This window comes from Canis lupus, chromosome 35, assembly GCF_048164855.1.
Source record: "Canis lupus baileyi chromosome 35, mCanLup2.hap1, whole genome shotgun sequence".
NCBI lineage: Eukaryota > Metazoa > Chordata > Mammalia > Carnivora > Canidae > Canis > Canis lupus.
In genome coordinates this window covers 13955474-13973986 of record NC_132872.1, presented here as the reverse complement: position 1 = coordinate 13973986, position 18513 = coordinate 13955474, and the positions used below count along the sequence as shown (strand labels likewise).

At 38.6% G+C, this 18513-nt stretch overlaps 1 protein-coding gene across 2 annotated transcripts in view; it reads left to right on the top strand.

Annotated features, from left to right (window-relative positions):
• GTPBP8 (GTP binding protein 8) overlaps nucleotides 1–18513 on the top strand; it is a 76007-nt gene that overhangs the window by 30987 nt on the left and 26507 nt on the right. For both annotated transcript variants that reach the window (XR_012024395.1, XR_012024396.1), the window contains one exon: nucleotides 12935–13032. The gene's annotated coding sequence lies outside the window, so the exon portion shown is untranslated. The remainder of the gene's footprint in view (nucleotides 1–12934; nucleotides 13033–18513) is intronic.

Here is an 18513-nt window from a genome sequence, read left to right as displayed (position 1 = left end):
CCGCATCAGACATTAGGGGGAGCGGAAGAAATGAAATAAAGAGGCTTATGCAAGGTGTGGTATTTGAAACCCAGAAGAGGAGATTTACTTTGTCCAAGCCCGCCCAGGGGTTCCCCTATCTATCCGACTGTCGGTCGCCCCCATCCTCGATCAGTGTTCACAGCAAGCTGGTGCTGCAAGCTCTGCTGATCTTCACCTCATTAATAACTTCTTGGTAGATTGTCTTCAGCCACACTGACGACACCTTACTTGAGAAAGGTCTATAACGTGTTAGAAAGGCAGCCCATGGGTTTTGGAGACAGACCACCAAGGTTATAATTCTAGGTCTGCCATTTACTACTAATTCTATGACCTCAGGAAATTTACGTAACTCCAACAAACCTTAGTGTCCTAAGGGGTAAAATGAAAATAGTAGTCTCTACCTTAGGGTTGTAAAGTGCTTTAGAACAGTGTCCGGCATACAAACATATTTACTCTTACCAGAATTAATATTGTTCTTATTTCTACCGTTTCATCGGAGTAATAATCTTGTCCTCTTGTAACATTTGCCAAGCTCTTCCTGCATGCCTTTGCAAATACTAATTCCTCCACTTGGATCATCCCTATGAAACACAGTCTTCCTTCCCCTGGTGGTTCTTCCTGAAATCCCATTCCCCACTCCATAGCTTGAGATAGAGACTTCTTTATATATTACCATCGTGCCTTGAATTGGCCTCTGTGTTAACTTATTATTGCTGCTGTAATAAATCACGACAAACTTCATTGCTTAAAAGAATTCTATTTCTGGAGGTCAGAAGTCCAAAATGGATCCCACTGGACTAAAGTTGGCAGGGCTGGATCCTTCTGGAGGTTCTAGTGGAAAATTCATTTATTTTTTTCCAGTTTCTAAAGACTACTTCTATTGCATTCCTGAGTTCATATGTCCATCCTCTATTTTTTTTTTAAGATTTTATTTATTTATGTATGAGAGAGAGAGAGAGGCAGAGACACAGGCAGAGGGAGAAGCAGGCTCCATGCAGGGAGCCCGACATGGGACTCGATCCCGGGTCTCCAGGATCACACCCTGGGCCGAAGGCAGGCGCTAAACCCCTGAGCCACCCAGGGATCCGCATCCTCTATTTTCAAAGTCAGTAATGTAGCATCTTTCAAACTCCCTCCACCCTCCTTTTCTCTCTCTCATCCACCCTTCTACTACTTAGAAGTACCCTGGTGATTGCATTGGACCCACCAAAATAATCCAATATAATCTCATCTCAGAATCTAACTTAATCACATCTGCAAAGTTTGTTTTGCAATATAAGGTAACAGTCACAGAGTCCGTGGTTTGGGATGTGGACATCTTTGCAGAGCCATTATTCAGCTACCACGTACTCTCTCATAGAATTTACTTCACTGTTCAGGCTCCCTTTGAGGAAGCTGCTTCTCCCTCTGCCTATGTCTCTGCCTCTCTCTATGTCTCTCATGAATAAGTAAATAAAATCTTTAAAAAAAAAATTTACTTCACCGTATTGTATTAGTGTACTTGTATGTTCTCTCCAACAGCATCTGAGCTTACTGAAGGCAGTACTACCAGTATAGTTTACTAATTTTTTCTCTTAATGCTTAGCTCAGAGCCTGGGATATAGTAAGACCTCAATAAATTTTAATAGCTTTATTTTTTAATAGCTTTATTGAGGTATAATTGCTATACAAAGAACCACACATATTTAATGTGGTTAAACCACACATATATAACTTCACAGTTTATCGATATTTACTGGTTGAGTAAGAGACTAGATAATGCTGGAATAGAGTTTTTAAAAGATGATTAGGAATTTCTCAGGCAGATAAGGGAAGAAGGACATCCCTGACAAAAGAGTTAAACAACATGGGTTGGAAGAATCATTAATCTTGGGTCAGTATAGCTGGAGCATGGTATGTGCTGAGGGATGAAGCTGGGAGTTGTGGTATCAGATCCTGGGCAGAACTTGGGTTTTACCCTGAATGCTGTTGGTTCCCAAAACTGGCTGATTGTGATTACTTGGATAGCTTTTAAAACATAGAAGTTATCTGAAAGAATTGACATGCACAGTTGTGGAGGTTGGATAGTCAAGTTTGAAGTCCATATAGCAGGCCAACAAGAGCAAACTGGAAATTCAAGCAGGAGCTGAAGCTACTGATCTTCTGTTTGATGGGATTTCTTCCTCTTTCCTGTTTTCAGGGAAACCTCAGTTTTGGTTTTAAAACCTTTTAAGCTGATTGGATTGGGTTTACCCAGATTTCCCAGGATAATCTCTTTTTCACATAAAGTTAACTGATTGTAGCTGACAATCCCATCTGTAGAACACCTCCACAGAAACACCTCGTGTTTGACTGAGTAACTAGGTACTCTAGCCTAGCCCAGTTAACACACAAAACTGACAATTATGAACAGGAAATTACTTGCTCCCATACAGATTAAAGGAAAGGAGGCAAAAAGAGTTAGAGAAGAGTTAGAGAAGCTAGCCATACTACGGAGATAGAGGGGAGAAAATTAATAGAACAAGATCCATTATTCATTCAATAGTTTTTGAGCATCCGTTGTTTGCCAGGCACCATACTAAATCCAGAGGAGACCAACAAGGATAGGATCAAGTATTCAGGTAAAGGGGTTGATTTAAAGATCAAAAAAGCCTTTATTATCCAAGCCAGGAAGGAAAATAAAAATAGCTTTAGATGTGATGTCTAGTGTGGGGTACTAGGAGGATGAGGGACCCCAGAGCAAAAGCATCTGTGTTGTCTGTGGAGGAGGATATACAATCATTACCAAGTGTAGAGGGCAGGGAAATGGGGTTGCAGATAAGCAGTGGATATTTCAAGTCAGCTTCCTTGAACTCGGGGTGGGGGAGTGAGGGGGAAGGTGTGGAAGAGGCAGGGGCTCTGTACATTAGACAGAAAGTAAGGTTTTAGATCCATGCCTAGAAAATTTAGAGTCTGTAAAGAAAGACTGCCACAGACACAATGACCATCAAATAAATAAAACCTTGGCCATCTTATTAGTAATCCAAGAAATGCCGATTAAAATAATTTTCAGGTACTGTCAAATGAGTAAAAACATAAAAAGCATGCTATCCCATGTTACTAGGGTTTTCTACAAAAATTTAGATATAAAGTTATCTTTGGTTGTCATAAAAGTGGAAAATGATATGATACTTATATGATGAATCAGTTGGTTTCTAATATTTTGGCCATTGAATTCTTTTTCCCCACGGAAATCAAATATGTAAAACAAGTAAAAGTGGAATTGTTGTGATTGAGATATATGGTAGAATGCAGGGCCCTCCCATTAAGTGTTATAAGAACAGTTTTGAACCCACTATTGTAAATAAATAAATTTATGTATTGATGTGAGCAATTTTTGATGATACGATAAGGTGTTTTTTAAAGCAGCTTAGAACACTGTATGTAACCACAGCAACTTCTTGCAAGCACATCTGTAAAGGCAGGGGAAACAAAAGCAATAATGAACTACTGGGACTTCATCAAGAAAGAAAGCTTCTGTACAGCAAAGGAAATAGTCAACAAAACTAGAAGGCAGCCTACAGAATGGAAGAAAATATTTGCAAATGACATATCAGATAAAGGGCTAGTATCCAAGATCTATAAAGAATTTATCAATTCAACACCCAGGAGAGAAACAACCCAGTCAAGAAACAGAGACATTTCTCCAAAGACCTACACATGGCCAACAAGCACATAAGAAAATGCTCCACATCACTTGCCATCAGGGAATACAAATCAAAACCACAATGAGATACCACCTCACACCAGTGAGAATGGCTAAAATTGCACTGTTGGTGGAAATGCAAGCTGGTGCGGCCACTCTGGAAACAGTGTGGAGGTTCTCAAGAAGTTAAAAATAGAGCTACTCTATGACCCAGCAATTGCACTATGGGGCATCTACCCAAAGATACTGATGTAGTGAAATGATGGGACTCCTGCACCCAATGTTCCAATGTTCATAGCAGCAATGTCCACAATACCCAAACTGTGGAAGGAGCCACAATTTCCTTCAACAGATGAATGAATAAAGAAGATGTAGTATACAATGGAATATTACTCAGGCATCAAAAAGGATGAATACCTGCCATTTACATTGATGTGGTTGGAACTGGAAGGTATTATACTGAGTGAAATAAGTCAGTCAGAGAAAGACAATTAATATGGTTTCACTCATATGTAGAACATAAGAAATAGTGAAAGGGACCATAAGGGAAGGGGGGAAACTGAATGAGGAAAAATTAGAGAAGACAAACCATGAGAGACCCCTAATTCTGGAAAACAAAGGGTTGAAGAGGAGGGGTGGGTGGGGAGATGGGTTAACTGGGTGACCGGCATTAGGGAGGGCACATGATGAGATGAGTACTGGATGCTATACTATATATTTGCAAATTGAATTTAAGTAAAAAAAAAATTTTAAATAACACTGTATATAAATTTCCAATTTCATGGAAAATACACACCTTCACATTGAAAAAAAGGTCTAGAAGAATCTAAATGAAGGTGTTAACAATGGTCATCATTCCAGCAGTGGGATACATCTTTTTTCTTCTGAGTTTATTTGTATTTTCTATTTAAAGGAAAGGAAAATAAGGAAAGAAATGTGTGTTAATATCATGAGAAAAAAAATTTAATGCCAAAATAGTGTACACCAGTGTCAGGATGTGTGTGTGTGTATGTGTGTGTGTGTATGCACATGTGTGCACCATTGTATTTAGAAACATGTGCATTCTGGGCCATCTTACTGTGGCTTCTCAATTTCAATCCTACCCTTCTATACTTTGCTCTGTGATGCTGTGGCTGGGACTCTGCAAAACCAAATCATCTTTGCCAGCTGGTAATTACATTAATATGGACTACTAGAGGGAGGATGGAAGGCAGAAAAAAGGAGAAAAAGGACTTGTTCCTTCCTGTTTACTCCCTTCTAACAGTATTACTCTGCAACAGCTCTTTATCCTGGGTACTGGCAGTTTGTTCTAGTCTCTGACTCTTTTGACATGCTAGCAGAACTAGTTGACCCCTCAGAGGTCATAGCAGCACCTGGATGGTGTTCTTTCCTCTAAGATCTTGGTCCTAATTCTGCAGATCCAAAAGTCTCCAAAAGTCTATATTGTGATAATCCCAAACCTTTCCCCTTGCTTCTTCAGCTCCAGGAATTGTAACTGCTTTTGCATGTATGCTCTTCAGTTCTTAAACATCTATTTAACCAGTTCCTTATGTTAAATTCTCTCTAGTGGAATAGTATGAATCTGTTTTCCTAATGGACCCTGACTGTTATGAGACTCAGAACAAGAAGTAGTCCTGTGAAACAGTCCCTCAAAATGGGATATTGTTGGTTTGGCCATGTCCCTTAGCTTTGAACTCAGTAATGATCTCCTTATCAAGAGGAACTGAAATATGATAAACCCATGCTGTGGGGTATTTTGTTGCTTACTTACCTGAAGTTGATTGTGATGAAATGCCTACTGAAACCCCAAGAGGACTAGATAACAATTATGGTAGCAGTGATGCTTCTGAGTGCACTGGAGAGCCTACACAAAATGACAAGCTCAGATCTTTAACTTTTAACTCTAGCCATAGAGAATCAGAGAGCTTCTGTGGTGGTCCTGCAAGAATCACTTATTTCTTATAAGCTGCAGGGCTGAACTTGATCCCAGATTTAATTTTGTTGGTTGAAGAATTCCAACCTAAATTGAATTTATTGACTCTCAAGTCTTGTATATACGAGTTAGGGCATTGATGGGTAAAAAGGACTCCCAAAACTGGGGATAGGAATTATCTAATTTGATTTGGGAAAATCTGAGAATCTGGGAGCAGGCTGTTACTTTGTGTCTGAGAAGGCTTGTGTGAAGACCCTATAAAAACCAGAAGACCCACCCCAACTTGAAAGAATCATCCTAGAGCTATACCTCAAGTAGGATCTCAGTTTGCTCCATGGAGACAAATATAAAGTTTGACATGGAAAGAGATAGTTTATACTCCAGAATAATTGCAAAATAGTGCTAATTTTTAGCACAGGAAAAAATGCCTTGGTTTAAGAGCAACTAGCATATGAAAGAGCAAGCCCAGAATTCCACCAAATGGTGAGAGAAGCTTTAGGAACACTCTCTGAGTCACAGGGACTGGAGAATGATAAGAGTTTATGTCCCTCCTCTATCTTGAAAGCACAGGCTGGAGCAGGGTCCAGACACTATAGCCAATTTTGCTGCTTTAGCAAGCTCCAAGCCCTTTAACCCATACTAGCTGCAATCATGCTGGGGCACAGAAAAAAACTCGTGGTTTAAAAGAGCAACTAGCATAAAAATAACCAAGCTTAGAACTCTACCAGCTGGCAGCTGTGGTGAGAGAGGAGCTATTGGAACACTCTCTGGGTGGAAGGGTCTGAAGGATACAGTCTACATTCCCCTTCCACCTTACTCATGTGAAGGGATGGAAAAACATTTACCATGTAATGGAAGCAAAAGGAAAAAAAGTTGGATCAGACAAAACAAACTTTAAAACAAGTATTGTAATAAAAGACAAAGAAGGGCATTACATAATGGTAAAGGGATTGATCCACCAAGAGGATATAACAGTTATAAATATCAACACAGTCAACACTGGAGCACGTAATACATAAAGCATGTATTAATGGACAGAAAGAGAGAAATTGATGGAAATAGACAATAATAGTAGGGGACTTTAACACCCCACTTATATCAATGGACAGGTCATCCAGGCAGGAAATAAATAAGGAAACGGTGTCTTTGATTAATACATTAGACCAGATGGACATAACAGATATACAAAACAACAGAAAACACATTCTTTCAAGTGCACATGGAACGTTCTCCAGAACAAATCACATGTTAGGCCACAAAACAAGCCTCAAAAAATTTAAGATTGAAATCATACCATGCATGTTTTCCAACCACAATGGTATCAAACTGGAAATCACAAGAAAAACAATGAAAAACACAAACTTGTGGAGGCTCAACAAATGCTACTAAACAACCAGTGGGTCAAATAAGTAATCAAAGAAGAAATTTAAAAATACATGGAGACAAATGATAATAAAAACACAATCCAAAGTCTTTAGGACATAGTGAAAGCAGTTCTAAGAGGGAAACATATAGCATTACAGGTCAATCTCAAAAAATAAGAAAAAGTTCAAATAAATAATTTACACTTTCACCTAAAGGAACTAGAAAAAGAAAAAAAAGTCCAAGGTGAGTGGAAAGAAAGAATTAATAAAGATCATAGCACAAATGACATAGAAACTAAAACAAAACAACACAAAACAAAGAACCAAGAGCTGGTTTTCAGGAAAGATCAACGAAATTGATAAACCTTTACCCAGACTCATCAAAAGAAAAAGAGAAAGGACCCAAATAAATAAAATTAGAAATGAAAGAGGAGTAACAACTGACACCATAAGATTATAAGAGAATACTAGAAAAACACATATACCAACAAATTGGACAACCTAGAAGAAATAGATTAATTCCTAGAAACATAATCTTCCAAAACTGAATCAGGAAGAAAAAGAAAATCTAAACAGACCAACTACTAGAAACAAAATTGAATTGTTATTAAAAAAAAAAAAAAAACAAACTACCTAAAAAATGAAAATCCAGGACCAGATGAATTCACAGGTGAATTCTAACAAATATTTCCAAAAAAGTAAATATCTATTTTCAAATTATTTCAAAAAACAGAAGAGAATGGAAAATTTTCAAATAAGGTCAGCATTACCCTGATACCAAAACCAGATAAAACACCAAAACAAAAACAAAAAACCTTAAAGACCAATATCTCTGATGAACATAGATGCAAAGATCCTCAACAAAATATTAACAAGCTACATTCAAAGATCATTCATCATGATGAAGTGGGACTTATTTCAGGAATGCAAGGGTGGTTCATTATTTGCAAATCAGGCAATGTGGTACTCATCAACAAAACAAAGGATAAAAGTCATATGATCATTTCAACAGATGTGGAAAAGCATTTGACAAAATTGAATACTCATGATTTTAAAACACTCTCAACAAAGTGGGCTTAGAGGAACATATTTCAACATAATAAAGGCCATATATGAAAAATGCATAACTAATATCAGATTCAATGGTGAAAAACTGAGAGGTTTTCCTCTAAGATCAGGAACAAGACAAGGATGTCCACTCTTAACCACTTTTATTCAACATGGTTCTAGAAGTCCTAGCAACAGCAATCAGACAAGAAAATAAAATGAGGTGTCCATATTGGTAAAGAAAAAGTTAAACTATCACTACTTGCAGATGACGTGATACTATATGTAGAAAACCCTAGGGACCTCACCAAAACAAAACAAAACAAAACAAAAAAACAAAAAAAACTAAGTAATAAATGAATTCAATAAATGTGTAGGATATGAAGCTAATACCCAGAAATCTGTAGCATTTCTATACACTAGAAACAAGTATCAGAAAGAGAAATTAAGAAAACAATCCTGTTTGCAATCATACCAATAGGAACAAAATACCTAGGAATAAACTTAACCAAGGAAGTAAAAGACCTGTACTCTGAAAACTATAAAACATTAATGGAAGAACTTGAAGACAACACTAAAAAATGGAAAGATATTCCATGCTTATGAATTGGAGCGTTGTTTAAATGTCCATATTACCCAAAGCAATCCACAAATTCAAACTACTAACAGCATTTTTCACAGAACTAGAAAAAATAATACGAATATTTGTATGGAACCACAAAAGGCCCCAAAGAGCCAAAACAATCTTGAGAAAAAAAAAACAAACTGTAGGTATCACAATTCCAGATTTCATGATGTACCTACAAAGCTGTAGTGATCAAAACCGTGTAGTACTGGCACAAAAAAAATAGATGTATAGATCAATGGAACAGAATAGGGAGCCCAGAAATAAACCCATGCTTATAGAGCCAATTAATCTAGGATAAAGAAGCCAAGAATATACAGTGAGGGGAAAAGGCAGTCTCTTCAACAAATGGTGCTGGGAAAACTGGACAGCTACATGTAAAAGAATGAAATCTGGACCATTTTTCTAATACCATATACAAAAATAAAGTCTAAGTGGATTAAAGACCTAAATATGAGACCTGAAACCATAAAAATCTTAGTGGACAACACAGGCCATATTTCTCTGACATTGGCCATAGCAACATTTTTCTAGATGTGTCTCCTAAGACAAGGGAAATAAAAGCAAAAAATAAACAATGGGACTACATAAAAATAAAATGCTTTTGCACAGTGAAAGGAACCATCAACAAAAAGCCAACCTACTGAATAGGAGAAGGAATTTGCAAATGATATATTTGATAAGGGGTTAATATTCAAAAAATATAAAGAACTTACACAAGTCAACATAAAAAAAAAACAGTCCAATTAAAAAATGAGTGGAGGACCTGAATAGACATTTTTCCAACAGACACATGTAAAGATTCTCAATATCACTCATCAGGGCCATGCAAATCAAAACCACCATGAAATATCACCTTAGACCTGTCAGTATGACTAAAATCAAAGACAAGAAATAACAAGTTTTGGCAAAGATATAGAGAAAGGATGTACACTGTTGGTAGGAGTGTAATTTGGTGTAGCCACTGTGGAAAACAGTATGGAAGTCCCTCAAAAAATTAAAGATAGAAATACCATATGATCCAAAAATTCCACTACTGGGAATATACTCAAAGAAACCAAAAACACTACTTCAAAAGATATGCATCCCTATGTTTATTGCTGGATTTACTGCAGGATTATTTACAATAGACAATCTATGGGAGCAACCCAAGTGTCTATTGGTAGATGAAAGGATAATGAAGATGTGGTATGTATATATACACGCATGTTCACAGTATACATATACACATATGTAATGGAATATTACACAGCCTTTGAGATGGATGAGATTGTGTCATTTGCAACAACAGGGATAGACCTAGAGGGAATTCTGCTAAGGGAAATAAGGGAGATCAAGAAAAATACCATATGATTTCACACATACGTGGAGTCTAAAAAACAAATGAGTAAACAAAAGCCAAATCAGACCTATAAATACAGACAACAAACTGATGGTTGCCAGAGGGTAAAGAGGTGGAGAATGGGCAAAATGTGGGAAAGAGAGTGGAAGAATGGAATAAACAAGTCATAGGAATAAAAGGTACAACATAGGGAATATAATCAATGATATTGTAATAGTGTTGTATGGTGACCATCTGTCAAATGCTATACTTGTAGGGAGCATAGCATAACACAGACAAATGTTGAATCACTATGTTGTAAACGAAACTAATGTAACATTGTATCAACTATATTCAAATTTCAAAAATTAACTAAAATAAAATAAAAATTTTGAATTAAAAAAAAAGTATAGTAGGATGAAAACAGGATAGGTAAAACTGCTATAATAAACAGACCCAAAAATATAATGTTTCAAACACAAAACCTGTTTATTCTCATCCACACTGTACATGATTATTCAGAATTTTAGGCTCCTTCTTCCCTTTGACTTTGAATTCCCATGGGGCCTTATCATTTGCATCTTGCTCTAAGAAGGGGGAACAGATAACACACAGGAAAAACACCGTCTTGAGAGCATTGGCTCAGGAATGGCACATATTACACTCAGTCATATTCCATTGGCTACACCTATCAGCAGGAGAGCCATGGAAATATAGTCCAAGAAGGAAATGGATTTTGGTGAACAGGTAAAAACTGTGACAATCATTTTTCAAAGATATGTAATGGCACAGGGAAATGCTCATGTTATATAAAGTTTATAAAAGAGGTTATAAGATGTTACATAGAGTATGACTCTAAGTTGGGGAAGAGGCGAAAAAGATCTATATCTGGAGTGAAAATGATGCCAGCATATTAATAATAGTCATTCCTGATTGGTGACTTTCAAATTCACTCCATTCGTGACTCACAAGTCATATCCTAAATCTTGTTGTCATCCACAATTGTTCCATCTCTGAAATCATAAAGTCAGACATTTCTCTTTGTCACATCAGCTTCTGTCTTTTCAACTTTCTTACTCAAGTTACTCCTTATAAAACTGATCTTAAGCCTCCCTGAAGCACCAGTCCTTAACTCTTTCTCTCTCCTCATTGATACCCTTTCACCTTCATCCCTATTTGTATGCAGCTTAGATTCTCCTAGTCTATCTCTTGCTGATGTTCCTAACTCCCTCACCTCATTATACTTTTATCACATTTGCCTGGCAAATGCCTACCCCCATATTAATTCCACTCTCTGAATTTTATGTGATTACAGGAAAAAACAAGCCCTTAGATAAGAATTCTCTCAAATTCCTAATGCCAAACCTATAAACCTTCTTGTCCTCCTTACCCATCCCCTCTTCCATTCCACCAGTTACATTGGATAAGGCAATCCTCTCTTCACCTAAGGCAAGTCCCCCATCTGTGTTCCATGTCTCCAATCACTCTGCCTTCTCATACACTTTAGGCAATAGATGAACCTACTCATGAATATCAACAATATACCCTCTTTCCCATCAGCATTTAAACATAAGCAAGTCTCTTCCATCTTGGAAAGAACAAACTCCTCCCTCCACTTCAGAGTATTTATAGTGGTTGTCCTCTCTCCTTCCCTTTCACAATAAGAGAAAAATTAATTCTGTGGCCAAATTTCTTGGATGTCGAACTCCTTCTTCACTATGTACTTAGTCTTTAACCCATGACAGTTTGGTTTCTGACTTCCTACTAAAACTGCTTTATCAAGGAGTGTGCCAGAAGGAAGTGGAATCCACTCCAGATGGCTCAGAAGAGGTTACTTACAGAGATGTAGGCAACAGCCATGTGATGGTGATGCACTCAGACAGTAGGGAGAGTGGTAAGCCATTATCATCCCTGGGGGTGAAGAAACAAAAAAGAAGGTAGCACAGTGAGAACTAAAACAGGAGAGCCAGACACTTGGTGGGAACTGAAGTCAAGTCAACTGATGTACCTACTCCCTGAGACCAGACACAGAAACAGGGAAGGAATGGAGGAAAATATCTTGCCTTTTTCTGCTTTCTGATCTGCCATTGGCCAAACGCAATTGGAAGCCAGAGAGCAAAGGAGCTCAAGTGGTAAAGTATTGACAGGTCTCAGCCTCTGGGGCACAGAGAAAGGGAGAGAAGGGTAGATAAATAGAATAACCAGCATATTCACACAGCCTCTTTTTCAAAATATCCTGTGTTTGGCTTGGACATTGTCAACTACTGCCTACTTGAAATAATTTCTTCCTGTGACATTACATCCTGCCACTTTTCCTTCTTGTGGGATGCTCCCACTCAGTGTCCTTTGCCAGTCCCTCTCCCTCTGCCCAGTGGTTCTCTATATGCTCCCATGGCTACATCCAGAAGATGAAAACACAAATCCCCATCTGCAGCTCAGGTTTCTTTCCAGAACTTCAGACTTTAGAGCAGGTAACCAGAGCATGTATCTGTATTTTCCCCTGATGATGCCAAAGCATCTCATATTCAGCACGTCCCAAACTGCACTTATTTCCCACCCCCTCCCTGTGAACTTGCACCTCTTCCTGTGTTTCACTGAATAACATTTCTCTCTTCCCGGTTATCCAATCAATCAGCCGAGCCATTCTCTTTGCTGCTGATAGAATGACTTTTCCAAAATTAAAAATATGATCATTTTACTCTTTTGCTGTCAATGGCATATTAAGTCCACGATAAAGCCTGAAACTCATAACATGATACACAAACCATGTATCAGAGATTGCTAGCTGTGCAACAAGATCGAGGTTCTCCTTTTATTCTTGGGTATACAGCTGGGCTGCTCTTCTTAGCCTCTCTGAATTTAGGGTGACCATGTCACTGAGTTTTAAACAATGGATGCCATCCCTAAATTAGTGTCTTTAGAATAATTTTGCCTCTTTCACACCCTCTTTCCTGTTCAGGAGATAGGATGAAGCCCTAAAGGATGGCAGAGCCATTGGTGGAATCATTGCCTGGAGGAAAGTCACTGTATACCAGGAACAACTGCTTGGACTATTAGGTGAGCTAGGCATATATTTCTATCCAAAATCAAAGTGAAAGGGCGCCTGGGTGGCTCGGTGGCTCAGTTGGTTGCATCGGACTCCTGACCTCAGCTCCTGTTGAGTTCAAACTTCAAGCTGGGCTCCATGCAGGGCAGGGAGCCTTCTTAAAAAACAAACAAACAAAAAGTATAATTTGCATGCAGAAGTCTCTCACTTGCGTTGAGGGACTCTCAGAAGGTATAAGACTAACATAATTCATTTGAATTCTTAAAGTGAATTTTGGTTTGGATTTTGATCTGAATATATAGGTATAAATCTGAGTTTATGATTTGGAGTGTGTCAGAATGACAGTTTTTCTCAATCAAATGCTGGTTTTCACTTCTTAAACATGTTTAAAGATTATTCTTTATGATATTCTTATAGCTCTCTCAAGGTACACGAAATGATGGTTGAAGGAAAAAAAAGAATTTAGAGAGAAAAACAAGAAACAAGTTCTTAGCAAACAGAAAAATAGGGAGTGGAATTAAAATCCCATTACTTAAAATAATACTCTTACAGAGAAACCTTTCAAACTCCATTTATTTAATATATCTTTCTATTGTGACATGTAGATTCACATTTTAGTTTAACTTAATAGCTTTAAGTATAAATTGTTACCGGGCACAACGGAGTCTTTAAGGCTAGTTCAATACCCACCTTTTCCTCCAGAGGGCAGCAAAAGGCCGTGCCCAGATTGCTGCCTCTAAATCATCTTTCTGGCTTCAGTCAGAAGCCAAGCAGAGGAACTTAATCTACATTACATTTCTCCAAGGGAATCCTAGCTCCACAACCTCAGACAGAATGGAGACAAATCAACTTATCTCTAGCAGAGGAGATTCAGATAATCAAGGAAACGTCTCACAGGCAAAGGACCAGAATCATCTGATCCTGAGAATGGCTAGATTTAAAAAAAAAACAAGCTGATAATCAAGTAATTGGATCTATTTTTTTCTATGTTGAAGACTAAATGTCCAAGAACTGGCCTTGGAATCATTATTTCTACTTTTTGACAGCCTTGAGGCAGAATTTCCAAGTCAGATTTATAAGGTATATAGGGATTTGGTTGCTTGTTTTGCTTTCTTCTCTCTTGCCAGTTACCTCCTGAGAACTGGGCATGGGTCAGTAGGATCCCTCCATTGTGGCTGCTAGCAAGTCTGTGCCTGATTTGGCAGGTTTCTGAGAAGGTACCAGGGCCTCTAGTGGAACTTAACACCATCATCCTTTGCCAGGGGACAGAGCCAAGCCACATTTCGGTGTCTGCTACTCAACCAAGCTCTGAGCAGCAACCATCTTTCCTGCCCAAGAAGTTGTTCCTGGAACCGTCCAACTGTTTGCTTTTATAACTAAACTAGTTAAGGAAATGGTTTTTAAAAATTAAGGCTCACTCAGAAAAGAGATAGTCTTTGTACACCCAGCGTTTTCAAGAGACCCATCATCTATACACCCAGATATACTCACAAACACACTGATACACATGCACACACCCAAGAAACAAAAAGTTTGCTCAGGACAGTCATGCCTCTAAAGCTTTCCTTTTCACGCCAGTATATATATTGCTGCATATTTTAATAGAATCTACTGTAAGAGATGCCAGATAGCGAGAATTTTGCCCCCAAAAGCAAAAAAGCAAGCATGATCAAGGGCCATAAGCAAATGTATTCAAAGAGTAACAAGGAGCTCAAGTGTGATAAAGCCAATACATGGAGTCACATCTAACTCAGATCAACTCTAGGATAAAAGCTAAGGATATTAAGATTAGTATTAAAACTTTTCCCCCATAAGCACATAGACATCATGAGAACAGGAATGATTTGTTTCTTGTTTTAACAAGAAATGACTTCCTTCTTCTTACTAAGGACCTTTCCTAAGTGCACTCAATTAATACTTGTTGAATGAAAAAAATACTTAAGAAACCTACCACATCAGAGACCAATATCTCTGAGTAAGCCCTCTCCAGGTAGCCGTTTCTCCACCTCCAGCATTAAGGCAGATCAGGATTTCTTCGGTTGAACACTAGGTGAAGTAGTTGCCTAGGGTCAAGGGCCCATGTGGTGTACATCTTTAACAAGAATAATATTCAGAGAGACAAGCTGCTTACCCCAGAGAAGCATATGGGCACAGATCCTGACTGAATAAATATAAGATTGCCATCTCATTTTCTCTCTGGGGTAGGACTGCCAGATTTAACAAATAAAAATACAGGGTATTCAGTTAAATTTGAATTTCAGATAAATGAACTTATCATGGGACACACTTATATACTATAATAATATTCATTATTTATCTGAAATTCAAAATTAACTGAGCATCCAGTATTTTACCTGGCAGTCCTACTCTGAAGCATACACAGAAGGGTGAGGGATTTGTCTGACTTTTAAAATTTGTGGTCTTTCTTCCTTTCTAGGCATAGGTTATCATTTTAACTTAAGTATATGAATACCATCATTGTGGGATGATAACAGTAGATAACATTTAATCTCCTTAAGTGTGCCATCAAAAATTCCAGTATTTGAAAATGTTCTCTGGCCTCCCAAATTTTGAGAAGCACTAATACACAGTCTCTAGTAATTGACTGATCACTAAATCAGAATGAGGAGCCTGCCCTGTAACCTTCCTGGACCCCATTCTTTGGAAAATACTTTCTGGACAGATACCTTATTTTAGAAGGTTGAAACTAGGCCTTGGAAGTTTCTGTGTTTCCTAAGTAAGCTCCAGCTAATTATCAAGTTCCTAATAATGGAGTGGCTCTAACACCAAATTCTGGGGATGGGGCAGGGATTCATAATGCAAGAGTGTGGGGGAAAGTACTGAATTAAGTGAAGAGAATATGAATTCAGCTTCTCCAACATAAATAAGGCTTAGAAAAAGTGATCCTCAGACTTCTGTTCACAAACAGCCAGTATTAGTCCTGGATCAGAGCCCATCTTTCTTGAAAACCCATACCTAACTGTAATTCTAAACAAGTGAGCAGATCACTCATGGTCTCAAAGAGACCAGGTCCACCTTCACCCTGAGCTCAGCCCTTGTACTTCATGGGTCAGCTTAAACAGAGGCTCAGCAGATGACCCTGGACAACTTACAGGGAGGTGGGGAAGGAGTGGCAGAGGGGCAAAGAAATCTAGCTGGTAACGAGGAAGGGGACACAAATGAACACTTTTCCATAAGGAGATCTTGATTCAAGTGATCAAAGCTTTAGTTATGGAATTTTGTACAGAAAATGCTCTTTTATCACTTTTAAGTGAGCTATGTTATAAATGAGGATTATTGAGTAAACTGAGACCAATCAAATGAATAAACATGAAAACTGCTTTTCTAGAAACCTCTATTATACTATATAGCATATAAGACCTTTCACAAATTAACACTAATCTGTCTTCCCAACTTCATGTCTTGCCACTATTTGTAGGACTGCCATACTCTACCCCACGGTGTCTGAGTCTCAGGACTGTTGACATTTTGAATGGGACGATTCTTAGTTATAAAGGACTGTCTTGTGCATTATAGAACACTTAGCATCAACCCTAGCTTCTACCCACTAGATACCAGTAGCACCCCACCCCTAAGGTCACGACAATCAAAAAATGTTAAAATACATCACCAGATGTTTGCTGGGACATACAGTCACCCCCATTGAGAACCACCAGGGATAACTACCTCACCTCCATTGAGAACCACTGCTCTAACCCATGACACAACTTGCCCTTCTATGAACACATTTTCACACGCCATATCCCACTAAACACACACACACATACACACCTTTCTTCCTGTTCCCTTTACCTGAAACACCCTACTTTTCCCTATCTCGTTGATAAACTTGTACTTATTATTGAAGGCCTCAATCAAATGCTATCTATCTATATTGTTTCCCTTACAGTCCATGCCAACTTAATTTTCTTCCTTCCTCTGGCTGCCAGAGGCACTGCACACATCTTTGCTAGCACTGATAGTCTTTACGGTATGAAGTTGTTATTCCCTCCTCCCTAAGAGATTGTGAGTTCCTCAAGACCAAGGTCTGTGTATCCACACCACCCAGCATGATCTTGTGTGTGTGTGTGTGTGTGTATAGTGCATGTGTGTGTGTGTACCTGCACTAACAAAAAACATGAAGCACTCAAATAAATGTTTTTGTTGAAGCAAGCATAAGCCACAGTCCTAAGTCATGCCACTTACTATGTATTTCCTAAAGGAATATGTAGTTTTTCATACTCATCAAGAAGATTAAATTAGACTAGATAGCTTCAGCAAATCTGGATTACTCATGGTTTTCCAAACACCCATGGTACTTTCCCATGTTGACACAGTTGTTGAAATTGTTTTCTTCACCTGGAAAGTTCTATTCTTATTTCTCTCTGTCAAAATTGGCTTGGAATCCCTGAGAAAGAGCTGCTTTTAGAAAGAGAAAGGACCTCTTCTCTGAGAGAGAGAAGGAAAGGAAGGAGGAGGAGTGAAGCACCACATCACTAAGGTAAACAGGAAAGTGGAGGGACCTCACCTCCAGACATTCTCATCCCTAGAGCAAGATGGCAGAGCATGCGCCAAGGCCTGCCCAATGTGTGAACCTGTGGTACCACAGAATAATCCTCAGACAGATGTTATGGGTTGATTAAAGGATGGCAAAACAGCAGTGAGGTTGCAGGGTTCCTTTCAGATGGACATATCATCTCCTGGAAAACTCCTACCCCAGCTCAAAGTTCCCTTCTCTGACTTACCCAGGTAGAAACTGAACTCATGGGAATCCTCTCTCTCCCACCCCATCCCTACAATCCTTTTAAAGGTATTTACCTTGTGGTATCTCAGGTTTTATATTCACTCATCTGTCTCTCCTGTTAGCTCTGGAGTTTCTTAGGGATCATAATTCATCTCTATATTCCCAGTGCCTGGCAACATGGCCAGCACATGTTATGTGTTCAAAAAATAATGAGTGAGCAAAGGGAGGAAGGAATGAACATATGAATGAATGAGTGGAATTCTCTCCTCGGCAGAAGCTGACCTGTACCCACAGTAGTAAGCATCGCAGAGAGACCCAAGGAGAGGCTAGTCATCTCTGGCTACACAGGACAGGGGAAGACTGCACACGTGCGAGCCCATGTGCACACACGTGAAGGAAAGCAAAGGAAGAAATAAAAACTGTGAGATAAATGGGAAACTCAGATGGTTTTCTCAGAAGCCATATGCAGTCCTGAATAGCAGGGGAAAGAGTGGGAGGACAGGGAACTGAGTGCAAAAAGGAACAGGCCCAGGAGATAATTTACAATTGGGAACAGGATGACTTCCTAAATCGAAGAGTGTGTGGTCCAGAAAGCAGAGCACCACAGACACAGTTACTGTAAAAAGCTACTCGTGACTTTTTTCTTTTTTTTGGCAAAAACAACGTCTGTTTTGAATCTATCTTTTGAGCGGCACATAGCCGTTCTTTAAAAAGCAGTAGCTTTTTAAACCCTGTTTCAGATGGAATT